At 42.4% G+C, this 23867-nt stretch overlaps 1 protein-coding gene across 1 annotated transcript in view; it reads right to left on the bottom strand.

Moving 5' to 3' along the window:
* Nucleotides 1–23867, bottom strand: part of LOC129865609 (insulin receptor substrate 2-B-like) — a 29680-nt gene that overhangs the window by 502 nt on the left and 5311 nt on the right. The window lies entirely within an intron of this gene.

The raw sequence follows: 23867 nt of genomic DNA on the forward strand, positions 1-23867 counted from the left end.
TTCAGCTGTGGTCTGGCTGGAGCGACAGGAATGCTGGCTAACACGTTCTATCTGTCTGTTAGGGGGGATGGAGAAAGGAGTGGGAGGAGATGGGGACAGAAAGAGCGAGAGAGAGGAAGGGAAGGAGAGATGGGGGAAACAGAGATAGAGGGAGAGAGATGAGAGAGCGAGAGAGAAGATGTGGAGAGGGGTCTTGGGGACCTTTTTACGGCAGTTTACTTAGACCATAAGAATATGCTCAGGCTCCAACCACTGCTGGACACTACTGTACAACAGCCTCAACTGACCCCATTTGGCAATGAAGCCCCAGCCTACCTCCGCCGAGTCCGATGAACTTGTCGATACCATTTTTAAGTTGCTGCGTACAGTATGAAGGAAACAAGATGTCATTTCGCAACTCAGTTCTAACTAGGATTAGAGTAATGATGAAGTCTACATGCTAGCTGTTCCCATAGACTTCCAGTCATTGCAGTTGCTAACTAGTGTTAGTGTAAATACTAGAGAGCATACTTCCTTTTTTAAGTTGCAAGCAGACATACAAATGGTATCCACGAGTTCATCTGACTCTGGGGAAGTAGATAAAGAGCTTCATTGCCAAAATCCCAAACTATCCCTTTAAGAAAAATACTTAAATCTGTTTTATTATGCTAAGTCCATGTTAAGTCTACATACCTCAACTTAGAATTTTTGTATATATTTATTTATTTAACCTTTAACTAGGAAAGCCAGTTAAGAAATTCTTATTTACAATGACAGCCTACCAAAAAGGAAAATGGGGGCCTGGGATTAAAAATAAATACAATATATAGGAAAAAAAAAACACACGACAAAACACACATCACAATGAGAGACAACACTACTACATAGCAAGGCAGCAACACATAACACAGCATGGTAGCAACACAACAACATGGTAGCAACAACACATGGCAGCAGCACAACATGGTACAAACATTATTGCTCACAGACAACAGCACCAAGGGCAAGAAGGTAGAGACAAGAATACATCACACGAAGCAGCCACAACTGTCAGTAAGAGTGTCCATGATTGAGTCGTTGAATAAAGAGATAAAGCTGAGATTAAACTGTCCCATTTGAGTGTTTGTTGCAGCTCGTTCCAGTCGCTAGCTGCAGCGAACTGAAAAGACGAACGACCCAGGGATGTGCGCTTTCGGGACCTTTAACAGAATGTGACCGGCAGAACGGGTGTTGTATGTGGAGGATGAAGGCTGCAGTAGATATCTCAGATAGGGGGGAGTGAGGCCTAAGAGGGTTTTATAAATAAGCATCAACAAGTGGGTCTTGCGACAGGTATACAGAGATGACCAGTTTACAGAGGAGTATAGAGTGCAGTGATGTATCCTATAAGGTGCATTGGTTGCAAATAACATCTAGCCGCTCCAGAGCACCATTACCCGCCGATCTATAAATTAAGTCCCCGTAATCTAGCATGGGTAGGATGGTCATCTGAATCCGGGTTAATTTGGCAGCTAGGGTTAAAGAGGAGCGATTAGAATAGAGGAAACCAAGTCTAGATTTAACTTTAGCCTGCATCTTTGATATGTGCTGAGAGAAGGACAGTGCACCGTCTAGTCATACTCCCAAGTACCTGTACGAGGTGACTACTTCAAGCTCAAACCCTCAGAGGTAGTAATCACACTAGTGGGGAGAGGGGCATTCTTCTTCCCAAACCACATGACCTTGTTCTGAACACCTCCAAATAAGTTCAAGGGTAGAGAAAGCTTTTTGGACACTAAGGAAGCTTTGTTATAGAGCATTTAACACAAAATCCAGGGAGGGGTCAGCTGAGTATAAGAATATCACCTGCATATAAATGGATGAGAGAGCTTTCTACTGCCTTAGCTGTTGTTGATGTAAATTGAGAAGACGTGGGGCCTAGGATCAAGCCTTGAGGTACTCCCTTGGTGACAGACAGTGGCTGAGACAGCAGATTTTCTGACTTTGTACACTGCACTCTGAGGTAGTTAGCAAACCAGGCCAAAGACCCCTCAGGAGACACCAATACTCACAAGAATGGAATGGTCTACTGTATCGAAAGCTTTGGCCAAGTCAATAAAAATAGCAGCATAATATTGCTTAGAATCAAGGGCAATGGTGATATCATTTAAGGTTGCAGTGACACATCCATAACCTGTGCAGAAACCAGATTGCATACCCGAGAGAATACTAGAAATCAAGAAAGCCAGTCAGTTGATTACTGACAAGTTTTTCCAACACTTCTGATAAACAGGGCAAAATAGAAATGGGCCTATAATAAAGGTCGACCGATTATGATTTTTCAACGCCGATACCGATTATGGGAGGACAAAAAAAGCCGATTGCGATTAAATAAAAATAATTATATATATAATGTTACAACAATACTGAATGAACAATGAACACTTATTTTAACTTTAAATATATTTTATTTATGTATTATATTGTCTCAAATAAATAATGAAACATGTTCAATTCGGTTGAAATAATGCAAAAACACAGTGTTGGAGAAGTAAAAGTGCAATATGTGCCATGTAAAAAAGCTAACGTATAAGTTCCTTGCTCAGAACATATGAAAGCTGGTGATTCAATATTCCCAGTTCCTCAATATTCCCAGTTAAGAAGTTTTAGGTTGTAGTTATTGTAGGAATTATGCATTGCCAGCCCCATTGCTAAGAGCTGCTGGCAAACACAGTGAAGTGCTGTTTGGATGAATGCTTAAAGAGCCTGCTGCTGCCTACCACCGCTCAGTCAGACTGCTCTATCAAATCATAGACTTAATTATAATATAATAAATACAAACCTTAGGTCATTAATATGGTCAAATCCGAACACTATCATTTCGAAAAAACAAAACGTTTATTCTTTCAGTAAAAGACGGAACAGTTACGTATTTTATCGAACGGGTGGCAACCCTAAGTCTAAATATTGCTGTTACATTGCACAACCTTCAATGTTATGTCATAATTATGTAAAATTCTGGCAAATTAGTTCAATGAGCCAGGCGGCAAGAGAAGTGACACATTTTCCCAAGTTAATATTGCCTGCTAAGAATTTTTTTAAACAAAATATTCTGTGTATTGATTTAACTTCTTTATGATAGGGGGCAGCATTTTCACTTTTGGATGAATTGCATGCCCATAGTGAACTGCCTCCTCCTCTGTCCCAGATGCTAATATATGCATATTATTATTACTATTTGATATAAAACACTCTGAAGTTTCTAAAACTGTTGGATCTGTTTGCACTTCCTTGCAAACCATGCAAACCATGCAATAATCTGAGACGGAGCTCAGAACATTAGCTCATTAAAACATTTTTTTAACAAGCGTCTGACAAATCAGGACAGGTTGTTTCAATGAGCAGCCATTACGATCACAGGCTGTAAAACAGTGATAACTAAAGGTCATTACAGAAAACACCAGACTGATACCTATCAGGATTATTTGTGAGGATAGCATCAAAGAGAGTAGCCTTTTCTGGATGTTTGGAGTCATAGCTTGTGGGATTGGTAATAATCTGAAAAAGATTTAGAGAGTCCCATTGCTTTAGGACTAGGTCAGATGGTTTAAGCATGTCCCAGTTTAGGTCACCAAGTAGGACAAATTCAGACTTAGTGTTAGGGGCCAGGAGAGAGCTTAGGGCAGGTAGGGTACAGTGCTGATGGAGGACGCTAGCACCCAGCAACAGTCAACAAAAAGCTATTTGAAAATGTAATGCTTAAAACCAGCAAATCAAATTGTTTGGGGACAGACTTGGTGGATACAACCGAGCACTGAAAGTGATCCTTGGTAAAAATTGCCACCCCCCATCTTTGGAAGATCTGTCTTGCCAAAAAGGTTATAACCAGAAAGGTTAACATCAGTATTCAAAACACTCTTCCTTAACCACGTCTCAGTAATGACCAAAACATCATTACCCACACTTTCAATTGATCCATTTTAGGTAATAAGATTCTTGTGTTAACGTGCAGAATACCCAGGCTTCTACAAGAGCAGAAATCAGTGAAGCAGATAGAGTACAAGTTAGAATTGGGGCTAGCAACAGTAGATGATGTACATGCACATTTCCAGAAATCATCAACAGTAATACAATCAAGGCACGCAATAGGACACCGGAGAGCTCTGCAGTGCTGATTTATGACATCTGCATGTGCATCAGATGGCAACAAGATCATATTGTACAGCAATTCCATCAGGTAACATGAATACAAAGCCGGCGAGAGGTGGTTAGAATAGGATGGGAGGCCAAAAGTCTGTGTAACCAAAATAGAGTCAGAGTCTCGAGTGTGGGAACAAAGTCTGTCCCACGGTTGGGTAAAGAAAGTTTGCTGACTACAACGTATGCAGGAGTCATGAGGCAAATAGCAAAATGCACAAGAAATACATTTAATATAAAACGACTGGAGGCGAGCGGAAGCTCGGGAGAGGGGCGAGTGTGGTGGCGGTACCTGTACCAGACAGGGGGAGACAGGCCAGGGCAGACGGTGAACAGATCACCAGGTGGAATGCAAGCAGCAGTGCAGCAGGCAATGGGAGTAGGTGTCACACCCACTTGGGAGAAGCTTTTATTTCTGGAGGCAGATTTCTTTTAGAAAATGCCAGTGGTCTTTGAACAGCAGGAGAGGGATTCAGAGGATGCTTCAAAGACTCCTGCCACTTGCAAAGGCCTCGAAACCTTTCACTTCACACCTTAGTGCCAATTGAATTTGTATCTGGTCTGTCCTTGCAAGCCTGGGAGCCTTAACTCAGCATTCAGTTCCCATAAAATATATCATTGTAATGTACTTTATTTTTCTTCTTGGCTTTCAAAATAGCATCAGACCAACCACTACTCACTCAGTTCCAGGTTGGATGGTGTCCTCAGTTTGTTTGCTAGAATTGGGCCCAACGTGAACATCACACCATCATTTGAGACTAATATATGAGAAATCAGTGGACAAATTCAGGTAGGTCCATCCCCGTTTTCTTTCTGGTCAGGTCTGGATTTGGTTCTGCGGTAAAAGGTAAACTGTCAATCAGTTTACAGGTTAAGTGTCCCTGATTAGCCAATAGCCAAGGATCTCCTGTATACCACCCCTACGTTGTCACAACACAACTGATTGGCTAAAATGCATTAAGGAAAGAAATTCTGTTAATTGAAATGCATTTCAGGTGACTACCTCATGAAGATGGTTGAGAGAATGCCAAGAGCGTGCAAAGCTGTCATCAAGGCAAAGGGTGGCTACTTTGAAAAATCTCAAATATATTTTGACCTGTTTAACACTTTTTTTGGTTACTAAATGATTCCAGATGTGTTATTTCATAGTTTTGATGTCTTCACTATTATTCTACAATGTAGAAAATAGTTACAAGAAAAACCCTTGAATGAGTAGCTGTGTCCAAACTTTTGACTGATACTGTGTGCACATACACACCTCCCCTAATGTTAGCCCCGTCACTAAAAGGTCCTCAAAAGGTCAAATGGCCACCAACGCTACTGTCCCAGGATAAGCAGAGAAGGCCGACTGCTAGACTGAAAAGGAAGGAGAAAGAGTGCGAAAGAAGGAGCGAGATTGACCTGAGAAGACTGCTGATGCCAGAAGGAGCAGGAAGAGAAGGAATTAACCTAGCTACATTGGAGACTAATCAATCCCACTTGAAAACCAATTAGATTACTCGGCTTCACCACCCTTCCTTCTCTTCCTCCCACTCCGTTTGCTCCTCTTTCTCCCGACCATCTCTAGTTTAGGGACTTTGGGTCAGTTCCATCCAACAGGTCAAGTCCAATAGATAAAATGCCATAATTAAACGATGGGAGTCGAAATAGGCTTAGTGGTAATGCCATTCACCCATGTCAACACAGTCTCTCACACATTTGTATTATACGTTTTGGAGTTACATACAGGTAAAAACAAACGTGTACTATGTTGTGTCTAGTCGGAGCGACCAGGCTGCCCATGTGGCTTCTCAACACTCAGTACCTTGCCTCCCCCTCATCTCCTCTGAAATGGAGAGTGCAATCCTTCCACTTGGCCTAAGGATCTGTGTGTGTATGTGTGGCCTAAAAGGTCCATCCCAGACACACCCATGACAAGGTGGTCATGGCCAAATGCCGGGTGATAGATAATGGGTGAGGGGTGGCATACACACAAACTACAGGAAGGAAAAACTTGAGTCATGCAACACACAAGAACGATTTAACGTAAATAACAATACTATATTATACTGGCTGACAAGGAATAACCTTCCAAGCCAGACCATTATGTAGAGTTAGAATCAGAATCGAATTCTATGTTTGGAAGTCAGAATATTTTACAATTGACATCACAATTCTGTAATGGAACCCATAGAGGAACTGTCTCTCTCCCGGAAACAGAACATGACAGTAACTATCCCATTGTCACCTTTAGATCTGGGGTTTAGTATATTAGCATCCCCATTAGCTACAACACATGGAGCAGCTACTCTTCCTGGGATCCACATAAAACGTACAAATACATACAAGTACAGAACAGTTAAACAAGAAAAACATAAGATATTACATTAAAATACAAAATAAAAATAGGGCTGAGGTCTAGTGGAAGGGTAGAGGTGCTAAGGGGTAGGGATGGGCATAGGGCTTCCCGAGTGGCACAGCGGTCCAAGACACAGCATCGCAGTGCTAGAGGAGTTACTACAGATCCGGGTTCGAACCCGGGCTGTGTTGGAGCCAGCCGCTACCGGGAGACCCATGAGGTGGCGCACAATTGGCCCAGCGTCATCCGGATTAGGGGAGGGTTTGGCCAGCTGGGATGTACTTGTCCCATCGCGCTCTAGCGACTCCTTGTGGCGGCCGGGCGCATGCACGCCGACTTTGGTCACCAGCTGTACGGTGTTTCCTCCAACACATTGGTGCGGCTGGCTTCCGGGTTAAGTGAGCAGTGTGTCAAGAAGCAGTGTGGCTTGGCAGGGTTGGGTTTCGGAGGACGCATGGCTCTCGACCACCGCCTCTCCCGAGTTTGTACGGGAGTTGCAGCGATGGGACAAGACTAACTACCAGTTGGATATCACGAAATTGAGAAAAAGGGGTAAAAAGCACGCGTAATCGAGTACTCAAATGGACGTCAAAACTAACACGTAAAAAAAATACTGTAGAACTATTTAGTGGAATGTGCTTTATGGCTGCCTGAAATGGGCAAGTACAATTTGGTCCCGAAAACAACTGACATTTTGTCTTTAAGACATTGCTAATTTGCTTTGACTTTAGTGTTCCATTTGTACATGTGCATTTGCGCGGCACAACAAAAAATGTATAAAGCCAAGCATCACAGTTCTTTTCCCTTAATTCCCTGTCTCCTCCATGTCTCACTCACTCAATTGTGTTCTGACCACTCCCTCTACACATGTGCCGAGTGCACACGCAAGCTCTCGTTAGGCCTACAGAAATATATGCCTATAAAAACGTTTCTAACTGATGGGATACCCAAGCAAAATTTCTTGCCAAATGACAACAGTTTTATCACCAATTCAAACTGGACTGGCTGATTGAAATGGGGAAATATGTGTATTCCAACAACGAGCTGCAGTTTTGTAATAATTGCGTCCTGTCTATTTTCCGCTTAAGCTACTTTGCGAACTGCTAGTGCCATTTAGAATCGGTTATCCTAGGCCAGGGCTATTCAACTGGTGGCCTGCGGGCCAGATCGAGCCCATTTATGAATTTAGAATGGCCCATGGATAAATTCTGAACCGCCAAAATCCGATGTTTAGTGCCAAAAGGAGATCCTGTAGTCCCGCCCATTAAGTACTGCCAATCAATATCACCAAACATACCACTTACAGCCAATCACAGCTTTTAACAGGGGTAGAGGGTCTGTTTGCCCAACTATTGGCTTTTCCGCCACAGATATCACTACACTGCCTGATACACTCGGGCTCCCGAGTGGCGCAGCTGTCGAAGGCACTGCATCTCAGTGCAAGAGGTGTCACTGCAGTCCCTGGTTCGATTCCAGGCTGCATCACAACAGGTCGTGATTGGGAATCCAATAGGGGGGTGCACAATTGGTTACATCTGGGTTTGGCCGGTGTAGGCTGTCATTGTAAATAGGGATTTGTTCTTAACTGACTTGACTTGTTAAATAATGGTTACATTTATAAAAATACCAAAAATATATAATAATAATCACCAGTGTGCGCTTCTAGGGTATTAATCAGGATACTAGATTTCCCTTGGTAAAAAAGAAAACAAAGCACACAAAATGTAAATTAAAATTTTTAACTAAATGTGACTCTGGGCGACAACATAAGGCAGATTTTTTTCCAACATTAGGACTGTTTTCCTCAAGAAATTCAGTCCACTTTATGATTTGTTTCCTTTTCTTCCTAGTATTGCGATACTGGTATCGTGACAACACTCTCCTAGAAAGTACACACAGGAAAATGTGGCGCCGGACATCTGACCAGCAGCACATTCATTTACCTGTAAATTTGAGAAATTTACCAGACCCATATGCAGTGGGTGCGTAACCTGATTAGTGTGTTCGGCAACAGTGCTCAGAATGACAGAAATCACATTTCGATAATGGTAATTCAAATGAACAGAACATACAAGTCAAATTACACATCAAATTTGATTTGTCACATTTGTCAAATACAACAGGTGTAGGTAGACCTTACCGCGAAATGTTTACTTACAAGCCCTTAACTCCATTTCTTGAAGTGCATTGTTGGTTAAGAAAATATTTACTAAGTAAAAAATTAAAAGTAACAATAAAATTACATAACAGTAACGAGGATATAAATAGGGGGTACCAGTACTGAGTCAATGTGCGTGGGTACAGGTTAGTCGAGGTAGTTTGTACATTGGGTTGAGGTAAAGTGACTATGCATAGATAAACAGTGAGTAGCAGCAGTGTAAAAACAAAAAGGGGGGGGGGGGGGGGGGGGGGAATCAATGTAAATACACTGCTCAAAAAAATAAAGGGAACACTTAAACAACACAATGTAACTCCAAGTCAATCACACTTCTGTGAAATCAAACTGTCCACTTAGGAAGCAACACTGATTGACAATAAATTTCACATGCTGTTGTGCAAATGGAATAGACAAAAGGTGGAAATTATAGGCAATTAGCAAGACACCCCCAAAAAATGGGTTGATTCTGCAGGTGGTGACCACAGACCACTTCTCAGTTCCTATGCTTCCTGGCTGATGTTTTGGTCACTTTTGAATGCTGGCGGTGCTCTCATTCTTGTGGTAGCATGAGACGGAGTCTACAACCCACACAAGTGGCTCAGGTAGTGCAGCTCATCCAGGATGGCACATCAATGCGAGCTGTGGCAAAAAGGTTTGCTGTGTCTGTCAGCGTAGTGTCCAGAGCATGGAGGCGCTACCAGGAGACAGGCCAGTACATCAGGAGACGTGGAGGAGGCCGTAGGAGGGCAACAACCCAGCAGCAGGACCGCTCTCTCCGCCTTTGTGCAAGGAGGTGCACTGCCAGCGCCCTGCAAAATGACCTCCAGCAGGCCACAAATGTGCATGTGTCAGCATATGGTCTCACAAGGGGTCTGAGGATCTCATCTCGGTACCTAATGGCAGCCAGGCTACCTCTGGCGAGCACATGGAGGGCTGTGCGGCCCCACAAAGAAATGCCACCCCACACCATGACTGACCCATCGCCAAACCGGTCATGCTGGAGGATGTTGCAGGCAGCAGAACATTCTCCACGGCGTCTCCAGACTCTGTCACGTCTGTCACATGTGCTCAGTGTGAACCTGCTTTCATCTGTGAAGAGCACAGGGCTCCAGTGGTGAATTTGCCAATCTTGGTGTTCTCTGGCAAATGCCAAACGTCCTGCACGGTGTTGGGCTGTAAGCACAACCCACACCTGTGGACGTCGGGCCCTCATACCACCCTCATGGAGTCTGTTTCTGACCGTTTGCACTACCTGAGCCACTTGTGTGGGTTGTAGACTCCGTCTCATGCTACCACTAGAGTGAGAGCACCGCCAGCATTCAAAAGTGACCAAAACATCAGCCAGGAAGCATAGGAACTGAGAAGTGGTCTGTGGTCACCACCTGCAGAAACACTCCTTTTTTGGGGGTGTCTTGCTAATTGCCTATAATTTCCACCTTTTGTCTATTCCATTTGCACAACAGCATGTGAAATTTATTGTCAATCAGTGTTGCTTCCTAAGTGGACAGTTTGATTTAACAGAAGTGTGATTGACTTGGAGTTACATTGTGTTGTTTAAGTGTTCCCTTAATTTTTTTGAGCAGTGTAGTTTGGGTGGGATCAATTGAGGTGGAGGGTCTGTCATGGTCTGGGGCAGTGTGTCACAGCATCATTGGACTGAGCTTGTTGTCATTGCGGGCAATCTCAACGCTGTGCGTTACAGGGAAGACATCCTCCTCCCTCATTTGGTACCCTTCCTGCAGGCTCATCCTGACATGACCCTCCAGCATGACAATGCCACCAGCCATACTGCTCGCTCTGTGCGTGATTTCCTGCAACACAGGAATGTCAGTGTTCTGCCATGGCCAGCAAAGAGCCCGGATCTCAATCCCATTGAGCACGTCTGGGACCTGTTGGATCAGAGGGTGAGGGCTAGGGCCATTCCCCCTAGAAATGTCCGGGAACTTGCAGGTGCCTTGGTGGAAGAGTGGGGTAACATCTCACAGCAAGAACTGCCAAATCGGGTGCTGTCCATGAGGAGATGCACTGCAGTACTTAATGCAGCTGGTGGCCACACCAGATACTGACTGTTACTTTTGATTTTGACCCCCCCCCTTTGTTCAAGGACACATTATTCCATTTCTGTTAGTCACATGTTTGTGGAACTTGTTCAGTCTGTGTCTCAGTTGATATATCTTATGTTCATAGAAATATTTACATGTTAAGTTTGCTGAAAGAAACGCAGTTGACAGTGCGAGGATGTTTATTTTTTTGCTGAGTTTAGGTCCTGATGGGAGGAAGCTTGGTCCCAGTGATGTATTAGCCCGTACGCACTACCCTCTGTAGCGCCTTACAGTCGGATGCCGAGCAGTTGCCATACCAGGCGGTGATGCAACCGGTCAGGATGCTCTCGATAGTGCAGCTGTAGAACGTTTTGAGGCTCTGGGGACCCATGCTAAATATTTTCAGTCTCCCGAGGGGAAAAAGGTGTTGTCGTGCCCTCTTCACGACTGTCTTGGTGTGTTTGAACCATGATAGCTTGTTGGTGATGTGGACACCAAGGAACTTAACTCTCGACACACTCCACTACAGCCCCATCGATGTTAATGGGGGCCTGTTCGGCCCTCCTTTTCCTGTAGTTCACAATCATCTCCTTTGTCTTGCTCAAATTGAGGGAGAGGTTGTTGTCCTGGCACCACACTGCCTATAGGGAGGAGGTCAGAGACCTGGCCGTCTCGTCGTTGATCAGGCCTACCACTGTTGTGTCGTCAGCAAACTTAATGAAGGTGTTGGAGTTATGCTTGGCCACGCAGTCGTGGGTCAACAGGAAGTACAGGAGGGGACTAGGCACACACCCGAGGGGCCCCCGTGTTAAGGATCAGCATGGCAGATGTGTTGTTGCCTACCCTTGCCACCCGGGTACAGCCCGTCAGGAAGTCCAGGATTCAGTTGCAGAGGGATGCGTTTAGTTCCAGGGTCCTTAGCTTAGTGATGAGCTTTGTGGGCACCATGGTGTTGAATGCTGAGCTGTAGTCAATGAACAGCATTCTCACATAGGTGTTCCTTTTGTCCACGTGGGAAAGGGCAGTGTGGAATGCCATTGAGATTGCGTACTCTGTTACAAGACAAGTAAGAGACCGCAAATTCACTAGCCTACGTCAATCTACTATCCACCATTGTAGAAAAGTACATTTTCCTCATCTATGGCCATAATATTGGGTCAAATTACATTCATTAGACATATGATTCATCATAGCTAAATCAATTAATGTATTAAATTAAGTTCCAAAACAACAAAAACACAAATTTCTGAAGCTTATACTTTGTAATAGTCAACACACCATAAATATACAATGAATGTTACACAGCATACTATGATTCCCAGGGTGCAATGCTTCACCCAGGGCTGCCAGCTGGCTACTGCTAACAAGTCCAGACAAACACAAAGTAACTTTAGTCTAAATATATTGCTGTTATTTCTAAGTTAGTAAATTTCACATTACTTTCAGGTTGCAATGTCATTGTCACTCAAACATTATTTGAATTTAGTTGCTAGTAGAATAACATTACAATGCAAATGTGTGTAAAATAGTTTAAATATAATTTTGCAACTATTCCTCCCTTGCACTGCACTGTTTTGGAACACCTTTTTCATAGTTGTTTTGGTGGGCTGGCCCCCATCTGCTCTGTAAGCAAAGCATTCCCATAGTTCACTTCCGGAGCCAGTTTTGTGAAGGCATGACGTTTTCATTAGAAGAAGCCATGCTGTCAGCATTCTCTCCCCTCCTGCTTTCTTCTCAAAAGTGGCTTGCTTTGTGTGAACTGCATGCGCAAGTAGCATGGCTCGCGTTCTAGTGCCCCCTTGAGGAGATCCAGACAAATTACTAGACAGACTGGATCCTCTCAATCTGTACGACGTGAGACAAATTTGACAGAAGTACCAAATTCCAGTACAGAACTGTTTCATGTTCTAGTATCAAAAAAGTACTTTAGTTTCAGTATACCGTGCAGCAATACTAGGGACACTGAACAATTCAATTACAGTGAACAAATAGGTGCGCAGTGAGCACACTACGACCTTAAGAACAGCATTAGCCAACTTCTACTGTCCTTCTATGGTCATACAAACACACTAAGCTTTGGCGTTGCGGGGGATTTTTTACACTCAAAGGCACATGATTACTCAACCAAATTCGTATTAGTCACCTCACATCCTCCTCCTAAGTGGATAGGATGGAACGTTTACTCTCCAGCAAGGCCTATTAGTCAGTCATCTAACGTCCCAGAGAAAACATTTAGCACAGCACAGGCACACAAGGGTTTCCGTTGGCCAAAAGCCGGCAATTACAGCTGATCAAAAAAAAATGAAAAGCCTGCCAAATTGACAGGCCTAAATTTTTGTAATATAACGCTTTTTAATTAATTGATTGAAATAGCAGTCATTATAAATACATTTGACAGTCATGTTTATCAGTATATTCGGTTCATTTGCATAATTTGGTGGAATTAAATTGCCGTCTGTATTTATGTTAGTTATTGGATAAATAACGACTATCACACACGCACAGCATCCTCAGCTGGTTTCTGCTGGAGTAAAACGTGTTTTTATAAGCCCATTCATTGCGCAACAATTCTAAAATGCTAACAATTTTGGTGCATGTTTAAAAACTATTTTTTAATATCTCAGCTGATAATTGAAGACTGCCTCCCATTCACCAGTCAAGTGCACGCAACAGTAGGCTATCAGATTGACCTCTTTACAATGTGAGCCAGTATGCATTTTTTTTTTTAAAACCTAGTTTAATTGTTTGAAACCTGAATGTTTTACTTCATATTATGAGGCATGTCTTACCTTGCTTCAAAGTAGCCTACAGGCAAAATCTGACCATAGAAAAAAATAATTGCCTCCATGTTTCTATTCAATTTCCCCTGCAATTTCTACCGATCTGTGTGCCAGTTACGATTGCTATATGCTCATTTTCGTGGAACAGTTCTCAATAATAAAGTTTGTTTTCAAAATCACTGTCAAGTGGTTATTATACAATTCTGAATTCAAGTGATAAAAATCTAAAAGATTACATTAAACTAACGAGAGCACCAGCCTCTGCCATATGGACACATTGACGATACACGTGATCTATTGGCGGCTAAAGAAATGAGTGCATGGAGTGCAGAGATAGGCCTACTGCTGCATTGGCCCATAGTTGACAATAAAAGTTATAGCCTAAGTAAAAATACATAAAGCCGACAATAAAATAAAAAGTTAAATTATAAAGATCCAGTTCTTTCAAATCGCATTCATCTCTATACTGAGCCTGCTTACCTCCCTTTCTATCTATCGGTCTTGAGCTATTGCTAGTTAAGTGCAACATTGTTTCAAATCAAAATGGGTCTGGCCTGAAGCTTTGCACTAGCGAACTTGCAACATTGTATCAACTAGCCTATTCTGGGCTATCAGACAACTGTTTTTGCCCAAAGGAAAATAGTAGTTCTTTCACACAGAGGCTTGGTGATTATCAGGAGAAAAATTGTTGGAAAGATTTTTCAAAATAGGCCTATTGTAAGGAACTATTATCATTTGTAATGGATGTTAAAAAAATTATAATAATTTACAACAAAAAAATGACTTTGACTATGTGATGTGAAGAAAGAAAATGACTGAGAAGCTCAGCTTATTAGTTGTGGATGTGGTGAGTTAAGAATCAGAAATCCCCAAAATGGGCACTTTCCTATATTTGCCCACAGAAGGCCAGGTACTTCTATGCATGCTCAGGCATGCGTGTGCACTCCGTTAACATAAACAGGACAGAGAAACCAGACACTTGCTCATACGGAGCACTCAAAACAAATGAAAGAAGAAGAAGAAGAAGAAAAAAAAAGTACATTTTTGTTTCCTCACAAGTGTAGCAGGTTGTGAACTGTAAATAATACATGCAGTGAAATAATGTAATGGTGATTAAAACCCTTTGACACGTACGAACACAAGGGTGGGATCATTCTACAGTGTTCCCTGCAGCGTGTGCTCAAACCGTGTGATTAGAACGTCAAGTTACGATTGACGCAACAGTCAGCGTTAGACCTGAACACCATTTTGCACAAACACATTCTTTACAAAGCTTTCCTCAATGTGAGCAGTTTATTTTTGGATGCAATGTTAAGACATCCATAGAAGACAGCATAACAATTCCCATCCACACCGGAAGATGTAGGCTACAAATCCGGCAATTTGCAGTTAACGGAAACCCTGGTCTTGAGTTTAATTTATTCAGACCCTTTACTCAGTTGAAGCACCTTCGGCAGCGATTATAACCTTGAGTCTTTGTAGGTATTATGCCACAAGCTTGGCACACCTGTATTTGGAGAGTTTCTCCCATTCTTCTCTGACGATCGTCTCAAGCTCTCTCAGGTTGGATGGGGAGCGTTGGTACTATTTTTAGGTCTCTTCATAGATGTCCGGGCACTGGCTGGGCCACTCAAGGACATTGAGACTTGTCTCGAAGGCACTCCTTCGTTGTCTTGGCTGTGTGCTTAGGGTCGTTGTCCTGTTGGAAGGTTCAACCTTCCAGTCTGAAGTCCTGAGCACTCTGGAGCAGGTTTTCATCAAGGATCTCTGTACTTTGCTCCGTTCATCTTTGCCTCGATCCGGACAAGTCTCCCAGTCCCTTCCACTGAAAAATATCCCCACAGCGCGATGCTGCCACCACCATGCTTCACCGTAGGGATGGTGCCAGGTTTCCTCCAGATGTGACATTTGGTATTCAGGTCAAAGAGTTCAATCTTGGTTTCATCAGACCAGAGAATCTTGTTCATCATTGTCTTTCGGTGCCTTTTGGCAAACTCCAAGCGGGCTGTCATGTGCCTTTTACTGAGGAGTGGCTTCCGTCTGGGCACTCTACCATAAAGGCCTGATTGGTGGAGTGCTGCAGAGATGGTTGTCCTTCTGGAAGGTTCTCCCATCTCCACAGGAACCCTGGAGCTCTGTCAGAGAGACCATCGGGTTCTTGGTCACTGTCCTGACCAGGGCCTTGCTCCCCCGATTGCTCAGTTTTGCCGGGCGGCCAGCTATAGGAAGAGTCTTGGTAGTTCCAAACTTCTTCCATGTAAGAATGATGGAGGCCACCGTGTTCTTGGGGACCTTCAATGCTGTAGAAATGTTTTGGTACCCTTCCCTAGATCTGTGCTTCGTTAGAGCGTTGGACTAGTAACCGAAAAAGGTACAAAATCTGTCGTTCTGCCCCTAAACAAGGCAGTTAACCCACTGTTCCTAGGCCATCATTGAAAATAAGAATGTGTTCTTACCTGACTTGCCTAGTTAAATAAAGGTTAAAAAAATAATTAATAAACACCCCAGATTTTAAAAATGCTACACAGTCGCTACATTCCCATTCGTTTTTATTGCAGCCTCGTTTGAATGCTGTGGTTACACAAAATGTGTTGAAATCAAATCTTGTGCTTATTGAGGTGGAATGAGCCAGACTTACATCGTCATTCATAGCAACTTATTACAGAGCGACTTATTATACAGCGATAAGGAAATTAATGAGCTCGTCCCAATAAAACGTCAACCTGCAATTAACGAGACAGGTATATAGCCCATGAAAAACACAAAAATTTGACCTAACATCTTGTGATTACATTAACATCTGTATGTATTTACGTCAGAGTGTTTGAGAGCAAGTTTGGGTTCTTCGACACACACACACAGGGGTCCAGTTGCCTGTGCCTGGGTAGTGTCCTGCTTTAGGGCCAGTGTACATTCTGTAGTGCACTACATAGGGAGCCATTTGGGGACGCAACCTACACATGCTTACTGCTAGGCCCAGCTCATAAATAAGTGTCAGTCTGAAAATAAAGCAGTAAATATAGATGGGAGGTATTGGAAAGGGCAGCTAGCGAACACTCAACAGCAGCTAGCTGATACACCGCTCTGCGAAATTTAACTCAGCCCCATACTACCAGTAACAAGTATACTCAGTCACACTCTGAAGGGGACCTATGGATGTGGGATAGGAATGGGCAGCAGCTAGCTAACGCCCTCTATCACAAGGCTAAAAAACTGTAGCTAGCTAGCTAAAACTCTCGCTACTCTGTACTCAACGGGACCATAACCAAGCTCCAAATAACTCCATGCTCCAGACAACCAGTAGGATACACTCACAAGTTCACACTCTGGAGCCTACCTATGGATGTCACAGGGATAGGAAAGGGCAGCAGCAAGCACAACGCTCTTTCAACCATGCTCCACACACACACACACACACACACACACAACCAACCCTCCATATACTCTCACTCTGAAGCCAGGGTCGTGTTCAGTATGTCACACATAGCAAATCGAAAAGGGAAGTCTGTGCTGTTATCAGACAACTTTGAATAGTACATTCTGCCCATGTTCCTGTTTCAAAAAGTTTCACTACGGCGTGCCCTAATGAACAGGACCTAGTAGCCCACTAACTTCCCTGTCTCACTCCATTTCAAAACATTTTCTCATGGAGGAAGAAATGGAAAGGGTACTGAAAGAGACTCAGGTGTGCCTGGCTGCTCAGGGCAGGTCACAGGAAGTGCATTCCTGTGTGATGATGCGTTTCCTGTGCCTCTTGCCGTGCTGCTGAGACACGCTGGGCCAATTAGAGCACATCAAAGACCATCCGCATGACTCAGACACACAACAGCGGAAAACACTTCAGTGAACACACCCTTCATCAGAAAATACTGTTTTTTCCCTGTGGAAAACCAAAAACACGCATACACACAAACAGTATTGTTTCTCCTATGGGAGCATGACCTCACTAAGGGGGGCAGAAATGGGTCAATGCAAGACACACACCTCGGGAGAAAACAGACACACCACACGTGAACACACACAACTACAGGTCAAGGTTTCTCCATATTACCTTGGTACTGTTTGACCCACTTTGGCGCACTGGGCAGGCTCAGCGTCAATGAACTTATACCCCTTTGTCCATTTCAGCCCCAGCTCAACAGTTAACATATGAGTCAGCCTGTGGTTGCATGAACCTGTTGAGTCAAACTATCAAGCACCAATCACCCTGGATGAAATTGCTCATTGTCTAGGATTTGTTTGTTTAATTAGATTGCTCATAGGATATGTTGTAGAAAAAAATAGGTTAAAGGCTCAAAAGAGAGATGCTTGTCTCACTTAACACCGGATAGACTGCACTTATCACACACACACACACACACACACACACACACCATGTTTACTAGGCTGACACCTCCTGCTTCTTTCCTAATGGGCTGTCAAACCAACCCAATCTTGTCTGTACTGTAGTAGGCATGTACTGTACTAACGGTACACTAATGTTCTGGGGCCGGATTCACAAAACACTACTTACGAAAAAGTAAGAAGTTTAAGGGGGGAAAAAATACAAGTTCACAAGATAGTTTGTAAGTGCAATTCCTCAAAATGTTTTTAGGAACTTTGCAAATAGCTTTCCTAAAAACTTTGTAAATATCTCCTTTGGTGGCATTGACATTAGTGACTTGCTTGAAAACATAAATAAGCCTGTGACAGGGATGATAGGATTTTGCCCACTATAATAAAGTGTTGATAAATGTAATACATTTGAAGCATCTGCTTTATGTCTCGAGAATATATATATATATTTTTTTTTTAGTTGGCTCGCCAACCATTGATACACAAAAACAAAATGTTATTTTTCACACATTATAGCCATCAGACTAGCTATATCAAAAATAAAGATAACCAAGGAAAGCACAATAAAAGCTTCAGCAAACAAGTGCTTGTAGTGATGCTGGAGGAAATAGCAGCCAGAAAAAGGTTGCTGTTGGGGAGACTTGATAACTGCGGGGTCACTGCAGAGACCAAAAAGAGAGGATGGCCGAGTCAGTCTCTGCCGTCGGGGGTATGGCAAGGGACAGTTCATGGTTACAAAAGTATCCATTCATCACAAGACAAGGGTTTAGCTGTCCTAAAGTAACAAATCTCTTAAGATCGTATCGTACCCCCCCCCCCCCCCCCCATTTTTGCCTAAAATAACATACCCAAATCTAACTGCCTGTAGCTCAGGACCTGAAGCAAGGATATGCATATTCTTGATACCATTTGAAAGGAAACACTGAAGTTTGTGGAAATGTGACATTAATGTAGGAGAATAACACATTAGATCTGGTAAAAGACAAAGAAAGAAAACGTGTTTTCAAATTTTTCTTTTGGTCCATCGTCTATAAAATGCAAGAGAAAGGCCATTATATGACTAAGGAGTCTAGGAGCAATTTAGATTTTGGCCACTAGATGGCAGCAATGTGCAAAGTTCTTGACTGATCCAATGAACCATTGCATTACTGTTCAAAATGTTGTATCAAGACTGTCCAAAATGTGCCGAATTGGTTTATTGATACATTTTCAAGTACATAACTGTACACTCTCCTCAAACAATAGCATGGCATTCGTTCACTGTAATACCTAATGTAAATTGGACAGTGCAGTTAGATTGACAAGAATTTAAGCTTTCTGCCCATATAAGACATGTCTATGTCCTGGGAGGGAAATTCTCTTGTGATTAGCATGACGTTGTAAGTAACATTGGCGCACGTTAGCTCAACCGTACCACGGGGGGGGGATCCTGTAGATGTTTTTAAGTACATTTCCAAGAAGAAATCATAAAACATTAGAATAATTGAGGAATGCCAGGTGTAAGTAGACAGACAAAAATAAACAATTCAATTGTTGTCAGTAACAGTTCGTCACTAACCCTCTTGATAACATGAAAACACTAGCAGCTCTACCAGCTCTGCTAGGGCGAGTAAAATGTTCAGAGGTGTTCTCTCATTGTGTCTGGAAATAGCTAGCTCGTAAGCTAGCCAACTTTAGCCAGTTGGCTTGGGTGCTTGACTGCCATTGAGGTCAGAACGCTCAGATGAACCCTACTCCTCAGCCAGTCCTGAATTGTTACGAGTACCACTTCAGCGTGGCAGTGGCACCTCCAGCCCCCACGGTGGCACGTGTGACACCCACACTGCTCAAATCACAAGCAAATGCAACCTTTTTTAGCCTAATAATTACCTTGGTTGAAGACTGCCTCAGCAGGAATGGTAGACTGTTACGGGTACTTGGAAATTGGCTGCTCTTCCTTAGCTAACTAGAAATATGTTTAAAATGTACAATCAGGGCTCTCCCTAGGATTTTCTGACAAGGCGGTGCTGATGTAGGCCTAAGGTTGGGTCATTTAACTTCCCCCTCAGGAAGTTGGAGCATTTTGCATTTTTGAATGCCATTTCCTGAAACAGAGTCTATATCAAACAATGTAGACAACACAGAAGTCTTGTGTTGAATCCTAAATGAAATTGAGGTCGTCGTCTCAGTGACACCTTCGCATTTTTTCTAGGTTAAAATGTAGGGGTATTGATTATTAGGTGTCTTTATGTCAATAGTCTAGTGAAAATGGCTTCTTAACTGTTTGGGGATTACTGGATTAGGGCGATATGGCCAAAATATAATCACAGTATTTTTCCAATTTTGGGTGGTATTTTATGTTTTTCAATGATAAAATTGTAACATTTGCTTTGAGTAGTGCGTGACCCTAGAATGGAAACACGAACAGTACCAGTCTAAAGTTGACACCTACTCAAAGGTTTTTATTTTTACTATATTGTAGAATAAAAAGTGAAGACATCAAAAATATTAAATAACACATGGAATCATGTAGTAACCAAAAAAGTGTTAAACAAAAATATATTTTAGATTCTTCAAAGTAGCCACCCTTTGCCATGATGACAGGTTACTGGCCCAACGCTCTAACCACTAGGCTACCTGCCGCCTTGAAGGAGTTCCCACATATGCTGACCACTTGTTGGCTGCTTTTTCTTCACTCTGCGGTACAACTCATCCCAAACCATCTCAATTGGGTTGAGGTTGGGTGATTGTGGAGGCCAGGCAATCTGATGCAGCAGTCCATCACTCTCCTTCTTGGTCAAATAGCCCTTATAAAGGACCTCCAGGCGGTGTATGTTGAAAAACAAATGATAGTGGGACTAAGCACAAGGGGTGGCAGGTAGCCTAGTGGCTAGAGCGTTGGGCCAGTAACCAGTTGCTAGATCGAATCCCTGAGCTGACAAGGTAAAACTCTGTTGTTCTGCCCCTGAACAAGGCAGTTAACCCACTGTTCCTAGGCCGTCATTGTAAATAACAATGTTCTTAACTGACTTGCCTAAGGAGAAAAAAAAAAGAGATGGGATGGCGTATCGCTGTGGTAGCTACGCAGGTTAAGTGTGCCTTGAATTATAAATCACCAGCAAAGCACCATCATCACACCTCCTCCATGCTTCGCGGTGGGAACCACACATGCAGAAATCATCCGTTCACCTACTCTGTCTCACAAAGACACGGCAGTTGTATCCAAAAATCGCAAATTTGGACTCATCAGACCAAAAGCACAGACTTCAACCGGTCTAATATCCATTGCTCATGTTTCATGGCCCACACAAGTCTCTTCTTATTGGTGTGGTTTCTTTGCAGCAATTCAACCAATCTCCTCTGAGCAGTTGATGTTGAGATGTGTCTGTTACTTGAACTCTGTGAAGCATTTATTTTGGCTGCAAATTCTGAGGCTGGTAAGTAATGGACGTATACTCTGCAGCAGAGGCAACTCTGGTTCTTCCTGTCCTGTAGCAGTCCTCATGAGAGTCAGTTTCATCATAGTGCTTGGTGGTTTTTGAGACTGCACTTGAAGAAACTTTAAGTTCTTGAAATTTTCCAGATTGACTGACCTTCATGTCTTAAAATAATATACTGTTGTTTCCCTTTGCTTGTTTGAGCTGTTCTTGCCATAATATGGACTTGGTGTTTTACCATCTTCTGTATACCACCCACACCTTGTCACAACAACTGACTGGCTCAAACTCATTAAGGAAAGAAATTCCACCAATGTACTTTAAACAAGGCGCACCTGTTAATTGAAATGCATTCCAGGTGACTACCTCATGAAGCTGGTTGAGAGAATGCCAAGAGTGTGCAAAGCTGTCAAGGCAAAAGGTGGCTACTTTAAAGAATCTCAAATATAAAACATATTTGGATTTGTTTAATACTTGTTTGGTTACTTCATGATTCCATATGTGTTATTCCCTAGTTTTGATGTCTCACTATTATTCTAGAATGTATAAAATAGTAAAAATAAAGAAACTCTGGAATGAGTAGGTGTCCAAACTTTTGACTGGTACTGTACATTTTAAGTGACTTCAATGGGTTGCTCTACTTTGACTGTTTGCTACTGTTCAATTAAACTTCAACCCCTCCCCCAAAAATCTGTATTTCCTGCACTCATTTGAGATCATTTACATACTGCCACGTAGGGCTGCAAGATATGGAGGGGAAAAAAGGCTTGTTTTTAACCAAGTGTTGCGATTTGCCTTGCGATTTAGATCAAAACACTTATGTGAACCGTTGGAATCACAAGAAAATAATGATTATTCTAATTCTATAGTTAGAAGATAATAGTGGGCACTTTGAATAGAGTGTTTGACATGACAACGAATGAAAATGCCAGGTGACGAGTTATTGACAGGTTAGGAACCAAAGAGTTAGTCATCATTTCCTAGGGCACCCTATAATCTTTGGCTACATTAAATATTTTCTCTTAGTTACATCATGTAGCTAACAGTCATGCTTCGCCTATCCTCTGATTTAGAAGATAAGGTTGTAAAAACAATATGCTGATTTAGGCCAAACCATCACTGGTATCAGGCTGTATAGCTAGCTACGTTTGCACTGACTCAGTACTTTTATTAGCTAGCTAGCCAGCTAACTAGCGATTAGCATTAGCGGTTAACACGACTTAGCCACAAGCTAAGACAAACTAGCTGTTTGCAGATGTAAGAAACACAAACGAATTGTGTAATTATAGAACGCTTGTGGATTTATATTAAGAAGCTAAGTGGAAACAGCATCGCAGTCATCAACATTGCTGCATGTGCTGCATTAACCATGCAGACTGAACGCAAGTGTCTCATGGTCGAGCCACAACAAACGCGCTCCTCAAGTGACAGGGGGCGGGGCTAGGTCTGTGGAAAGTGGCAGAGAGAGATGACTCAAGTAGCAGAGTAAACTATAACAATTGACTTCATACAAGGCGTATCACATTTAGAAAACCAAACATTTAAAATACTGTTATAGAAGGTAAAGTAAAAACCCAAACTGGTCCGTGCATCAATACCGGTATATATTAAAATACGGTACACCAAGGGCTGTGGCAGTCATAAAATTGTCAGCCGGTGACGGTCAAGCAAATAACTGCCAGGCTCAACTGACTCAGACCTTTGGAACATCTACATTTTAAAAAGTCTAATAAATCCATATAATATAGCCTACACCATCACAATAAATCCATTATTCATTTAAGACAGGTCTAAAGAAATATGAAAAAAATGTAGTCTATTTCAGAAGAACAGATTAGCATACTCTGAGTTGTCCTTATGTTAGGCCCGGATCTGGCTATGCCATATTGGCTGTGTTAATTTAGCAGCAGTTAATTTAGCAGCAGTTAATTTAGCAGACAAGATTTGCTTAGAATTCTTTTATAGTATGAAGAATACAATTGGACATAGCTGAATGAAATATATTTTCTCCAAACAATTTCAGGGAGTGCGCACATACGACTATTCTGTGTTGAGCGGTTAACAAAGAAACATGTCAATCCACTATCCCTCAAAAGTACAAAAGTTAACGTATTCTATTGGTCAACTTGTACTTCTGAGTGAGAATTACAATGGGGGATAGTAGGATGGGACAGATGTGGGATGCGATAGATCCCAAATTAATACAACCACTAATATAAAAAAAAACATTTTAAAAAATCAATGAGGCTGATGCAACAGATTAGAACATTTATCTTAAAATGTTGATAAACTATTTGGCTATTTATTCACATTATAAGTGCATTTACGGTCACTTGTTGTTTTCCTGCTAATTGTGCAGCAATGCGCACATGGCAGTAGGCTATAAACACGAATATTCCGTGACTGTAAATGAGATTATGCATGTAATGCATTATTAATGTGCATTTTTAATGGTGAAAATTATCTTCTCCAAATTCACACACCGCCTACGTATGCCAGTTAAGCTCTACACCCGTTGTAAAATTGATGGTGTTTAATTTTTTCTCCTTGCCCAAGTCCTCTGATTGGCTTAGCTCCAACTTCAGACAGTTGAGTCAAAAACCAATGTGCCAACTAGAAGTCTATTTTTGCATATTTTACATT

This window comes from Salvelinus fontinalis, chromosome 11 (genome assembly GCF_029448725.1).
Source record: "Salvelinus fontinalis isolate EN_2023a chromosome 11, ASM2944872v1, whole genome shotgun sequence".
NCBI lineage: Eukaryota > Metazoa > Chordata > Actinopteri > Salmoniformes > Salmonidae > Salvelinus > Salvelinus fontinalis.